Source organism: Equus caballus, chromosome 7 (assembly GCF_041296265.1).
Source record: "Equus caballus isolate H_3958 breed thoroughbred chromosome 7, TB-T2T, whole genome shotgun sequence".
Lineage (NCBI taxonomy): Eukaryota > Metazoa > Chordata > Mammalia > Perissodactyla > Equidae > Equus > Equus caballus.
The window spans coordinates 55,177,944-55,184,672 of NC_091690.1; positions in this window are offsets into that span (position 1 = coordinate 55,177,944).

The window sequence follows — 6,729 nt, forward strand, 5'->3', positions numbered from 1 at the left end:
GAGCTGACGCCAACTGAGGGCTGACTGTGGAGCAGGCATCTGGCTAAGTGCCTTACATGCTTAACTCTAATCTTCAAGCTCTGGAGCTGGATGGTGGATATCGTTGCACAACAATGTGAATACACTTAATGCCAAGAATAGCATCCTTGGGAAGCTTAAAATGGTAAATTTTATTATGCGTATTTTATCACAATAGAAAAAAACAGTGCCTGTAGGTATTTTATTTCCATGGGTTTTTTTGATGAGAAGACAGAGGTTCAGAGCAGCATAGTGACTTATCCAGCATTACCCAGCAAGGAAATAACAGAGCCAAGATTTGAACAAAATAAGGATGTAAGTCCAAAGTACCTGTTTTGCACTTTGCATTCTACACTTTCCCCTCAAACACTGTAATAGACATTTCAGGGTGTGTTATACACACACACACACACACACACACACACACACACACTCAATCTTGCCCCCAAACTCATCTTTCCTTCCAAGATGCCCTGATGGTCCCACTGTTATTGACATGTCTTTTAAAATATGCAAATCCCTGGGTTTTTGGAATCTCTAACCAGGAGTTCCTTGGTGGCTAGAGATTCTGGTTGTGGTCCCCTTGTATCATGAGCTTTTGACAAACTCTTTACCCCTAAGACCTCTTTTGGAAAAGATATGTCCACCCACCCAAGCTCCCCAGCCCCTGCCCTGCCAGTCAGACAGGCAGAGCTTGGGGGAGCTAGCCATGACTCACTCAAGTATGGGAGACACTGAGTGACCAGGGGAAAGATGCCAGCATTATTTGCCTTTTTGCTTCCAATAAAACTCTATATATCTTCACAATGACCAGGCATGATCTGGACCCTTGTTCGCCTTAATAATCAAATGAGAGTTTGCAGGACACTGTCATTTATATTATTTAATTTTCACAACCAGTTAGCACAGCTCAAGGAGCCAGAACAGAGCTCATTCAATAAATAGTTGTTGAATGAATACATTTTGCAAAGGAAACAATATTTGAGTTGAAACTAATGTTATTGACAAATGGGCTGAGAGAGGGTAAGTGGCTTACCTAAAGTCATACAGCTACAAAGAGGGAAGGCTAGAATTTGAATTCCTATCTTCCTGATTCCAAATCCTAAGAGCTCTCAAAACTGGATGCTCCTTGTTTCTTGAAGTTAATGCTCAGCTCTTCTGCCCAGGAGTTCATAACGGAGAACTCCCCCGTTCACTGTTGTGGATGGCCAGGCCTCAGAAGGTGAGCTGAAGGTGCCCGCAACCCATGCCAGATGGGTTGTTCTGGTACCAGCCCCATGACCAAGGTCAGATGCCCATGCCTGGCTGCTTCCAACAGCTTTTATGGAAGGTCAGTATGGGTTGACCTTCAATATGGATTGAACATCAATATAGTTGACTTCCTGCTGTCTAGAGGCCTAACTTTCTTGGGTTCATAGAAATGAAGGCAAAGGGAAAGAATAAGCATTCAGTCTAACAAGACATCTGCCTGCATGTCAGCAAATATCAAGGAGGTAGACAAGAGTCCATATTTCCATCTAAATACCAGTATAGACTCAACCCAGAGTGTTTGTGGAAAACAAAATCAGCAGTTATTTGGATCCATCCTGCCACTAATGTCTAGTCTCCAAATTATGCGTGGACCCCCAAGATCCATACAAGGCTGGGTTCCAAGTTCTTGACCCCACTTACCAGGCTCTGTGTATAGAATGAGGGACCCTTCTCAACACCCCATGAGCGTGTCAACACACCTGACTCCAAGACAGCCTCCCATAAAACCTCCCTGGATTCCAGCAGCCTGGGCTTAACTGGTACTGCCTCTGTCTATGCAGAGATAGACGTCTTCATCTGGGGATGGAAGCTCCAGGGAGAGCCATTGCCTCAGAAACCCCTCCAGGACTCCCTTTCTGCTGGAGAAAAAATTGGTTGCAGTGAGAGCCCAGATCCCTTGATATTTGGATTGTCCCTAAAGGATTGTGGAACAATATTTACTCATTTCTCAACCACAGGAAGGCAGCATTGATGAGGATAATTGAATGTGACAAATATCCAAGTCTTTTGTTTGAATCTCATTTGGAGGAGGAGATAAAGGAACCCATTACTGAAAATGCACATCCTTGCTCAAAAACAAAAACAGTTCTGATATCCAGGAGATTTCTTCTGAGTTAAATAATGAGGCAATGACGGTGATGGAGCAGCTAGGAGGCAGCTTCCCTGGGTTGAGATGTGTCTTCCTCTAAACTCTATTCTTGAGGGCCCTCTAAGACTCAGGAGATGCAGTGGTCTAGAGACAGATGGTTGTAGTACCCATGAGATTATTGTGTGCCCATGACCAGAGCCAGGGGAAAGAGCAGAGACAAGAAAGCCAAGCTACCCTCAACAGGGATGCCCATGTCAGGAAGCAATAGGCAAGGCCAAGGCAGAGTGAATTACCAAGAGTGCTGCTCAAACCAAAGCTGAGTCAGACAGCTGGCAGCAAGGTGTAACCAAGAGAGAAGCAGGAATAAGTGACGTGTTAAGGACGTGATATATAGTGGTAACTATCAGCAAATTCCTTGTACCATGCTACTACTCTTCACTCCCAAGCCCATGGCGGACATTAGGAATTGATTTCATTGCTTTCTCCCTCTGAGCTTGGATGGAGCTTCGCAGCTCAGCACACCATACAGCCAGACCTGACAAATTGGCATTGAAATTTGTCACAAGATCTTCTTTCCAAGAAGATTCTAGACCAGTACTCAAATCAGCTGTGACAATCTGCATGGAGATAAGGAGCTTGCACCAGAAAGTTATTCCACACATGGCTTCCTTCATTGAGAAAGTCTTGTTCTGGAGGAAATGTCAGTTAAACTAAAGCTTAGTGATGCTGGTGCTTTACAGTCTGTTTCAAGGTCCTTTTCTCATCAATGGCCAATAAGAGTTCATGGACCACATTTTGAGTAAGACTACTATAGACCATGAGTTCCTGGACAGCAACGGTCCTGCTATTATTCATTTCTATAAAACTGGTACCCAAGGCACATGGACACATCGATGTTTATTGAACAGGGAGGGCTGGAACATACAGGAATTTGTAAGGAGAAATCAAGATATTTAGAAGAGGGCAATGAGTCTTGGATCTTCAACACCTAGCATGTTGACTTGTATCACTTGTATCGGGTGGATGTGTGGATGGATGGATGGATGGATGGATGGGTGGGTGGGTGGATGGATGTATGAATGGGTGGGCGAATGGGTAGATGGAAGAGTGTATAAATGCATTGGAACAAGCCATGATTAAAATTATTTGTGGTTGAGCCATGTTGTTCTAAAGAACAGGGGAAGCGAAAAAGATGGCAAAGAAATTGTTAGTAGTCTAGATGAGTTCCTCAACTATTAATCCTTTGCATACAACCTTCATATTTTTGGCCATTTCCATGTGCCATCCACACTAACATTTTCTCAAGATGTATCTCCTGCTGAATGTCAGTTGTCCATTCCCGAAAAGGGGATGCACACAAAACTGTCAGTTGGAGTCCAATATCCCGTTATTTTACATGGGAAGAGTTGTATGTTACATCACCTCTAAACTCTCAACCAGTTTCCTGAAATATAGCTAAAACCAGTGAAAGGCTTATGTATCAGTAACAAACTATCATATTAGGATCTAAATCCTTAAAATATTGCTTCCTGTTAACTGTAAAATGACCAGAATTGTTAACAGTTTGCTTGGTATGAAGTCATATTTCTCTTCCATTGCTTCCTTTTCTAAGATATTCTTCACTCTCTCAACTTTGGGGGGACTCATTGCACAACATTAACCTTTGCTTTTGGCCAAGATGTAGAAAGTTCCTGAGGAAACAAGTTCAGGACCAGCATGCGACAGCAGAGAATGACTCACATCCAGTGTGACGTTGGGATCACTTCTCAGCACCAGCAATATTTGAGACACACTCTCCTTTGTTATCACTTGGGACACTTTGGATAGACTGTTTTGCTTAAAATCTTGTATTTCCCTTGATGTCAATATCAACTTTTCCTGTGTAACCATGGGCCAGAAAACATTGAGAAACACACACATTTATGAAGTTTGGGTATTAATACCAAGAGACTTTGCATTCTACTGGGAAAAGTTTAAACAGGGAGATAGAGATACTCTGTGGAATAAACATGTTTTTCTTTAATCACTCACTTTAAGTTGTTTTTTTTAGAATTGACTTAATTTCCTCTCTTATACTGACAGGTTATCACTTCATGCCTTTGGAAGACACAAGCCTAAAACAATGGAACTGCTGAAAAAAATAACACCAAGTCTTTTCTCAGGTTTTCTAACTTTTTACTTGAAAATTTTTTAACCTGCAGAAAAGTTGAAGGAACAACTGTGTACCCTGAACTAATTGTTATTCTTTTGCCACATGGGCTTTACTGCTTTATGTGCACATACACATGCAAATACACACACTTTCACACAACATCAAATTCACAAATTCTTGTGACACGTGAAATTCACATAACATAAAATTAACCACTGTAAAGTGTACAATTCCATGGCATTTAGTATATTCACAAAGTTGTGCAATTGTCACCTTTATCTAGTTCCAGAACATTTCCATCACCCCAAAGGAGAATTCACACTCATTGAGCAGCAACACCCCCCCCCCCAATTACCCATCCCCCAGCCTCTGGCAGCCACCAATCTGCTGTCTGTATCCACAGATTTACCTATTCTGGATACTTCATATAAATAGAATCATACAATATGTGACCTCTTGTGTCTGGATTCTTTTACTTATCCTAATGTTTTAGAGGTTCACCCATGTTGTAGCATTGTTGTAGACTGAATTACATTCCCTCAAAATTCATATGTTGAAATCCTAAGCCCCCAGCACCTCAGAACATGACTCTATTTAGAGATAGGGTCTTTAAAGAGGTCATTAAGTTAAAATGAGGTCCTTAGAGTGGGTTAATCCAATATGACTTATGACCTTATAGGAAGAGATTAATGTCAACAAAATGGTAGAATGGGAAGCTCTAGACTATTTCCCCACATGGACATAGTGATTCAACAATACATGGATCAACTGCCTTTGTGAAATCCAGAGACCAGTTGAGAGGCTCCTGCAGCCCCATTGAGCATGAGACCAGCTGCATCAAAGCCAGTAGGAAAATACACGGCACCATCTCGCCATAATCCCTCCCCCACCACAGCACCGCACAGTGAGGAGGAAGATCCCAGCTCTCGGCTTCTTCTTGTGGAAGGAAGGAGAGCACTGGACCCCACACCCAATATTCTAGCATTTTGAGGGGCTGCCTGAGGGACTGGCTTCCGTATGAGAGATTCTTCTTTGGGAATCAACTAGTCCAAAAAAAGAAAAAAAATTCTACCACTAAGGAAACCCAAGGAAACAGCCCAGCCAGGTCACCCTAGGTGGAAACCAAAGTAAACAGGCGAACACATGTGCACAGAGTTTACAATCAATTTTTTACCCAATTAACCACAAAATGTCTCATACAAGGGACAGAGACCACAACAGTCATTTTGAAAATAAAAGCATTTTGGAGGAAACAGACTCTGAGTGAAGAAGAAATTTAAAAGAAACTCTTAGTAATATCAGAGATAGAACTGAACAGAACTCAGAGATATAACTACAATGATGAAATCCATGACACAAAACATTTTTTCTTTCATTTAAATCACAAAAAGATATGTTAGACTTTTTTAATGATAGGAGAAATGAAAAACTCACCAGAAGGGTTGAAATATAAATTTTAGGAAAACATCACAAAAGAGCAAAGAGAAAAATAGGAGAGGTGGTAAATAGATCAGAGAATCAACCCAGATGGCCCAACACAAAAACAGTAGGCATTTTGGAAGTATAGAAATAAGAGAGAAAAAAACAGAAAACTTCAAAGAAATAGTGCAAGGAAGTTTTCCAGAATGGAAGCTGTGAATTTCAAGGTTGAATATTGCTCAGCAGAATAAAGAAAAAGAATCCTATAAGCTTCCAGAGAGATAAAAAAGTTTTCCTACAATACTCAAAAATGAGAATGCCCTTGATCTTTTCACCAAGAATGCCAAATACTGGAAGGAATGGAGTGCTCTCTTCAAACTGCTCAGGGAAAATTAATTCCAACCTAGGATTCTACAGCTGGTCAAATAACCATTTAAGTATGAGACTAGAATAAAGACATTTTTAGACCTGATGGAATTTTCAAAAAGTCAGCCTCCGTCAACTCTTTCCCTGGGAGCATGAGTGCCACCTAAATGGGGTGTACACCTAAAGAGAAAATATAGATCCTGGGAAGCACAGGACTCAAACACAAATGGAATCCCTGGGATGATGGCGAAGGGAGATCCTAGGATCATGGCTGTCAGCTCGTTCAGCCGGAAGCAGATCAGAAGGCTCCCATAGAGATTTCCTCAAGAAAACTAAACTGATAGAAAATTTGGTGCATTTGAAAGTTTTGAGAGGAGATTTACATAAATATGGAGAGTCTGGGATTCCAAAAAGAAAAGAGATAGTCTCTCACCAATACACCTGCCCAAAGCTCACCTGCTGATACCATCAACACTTGCATACATGTCTGTGCGAGGACACACGCGGGTGTGGAACTGGTTCCATCATATCTGAAGAGCCTGCCTCACCAAAAACACACACTGCTGTGAACTGAAAGTGGAAAGATGATGCAAAATATCCAGATATCTGCTATGCAGGCTGGAAAAACAGGCCCTAACGTTGCACAGTGCTATGC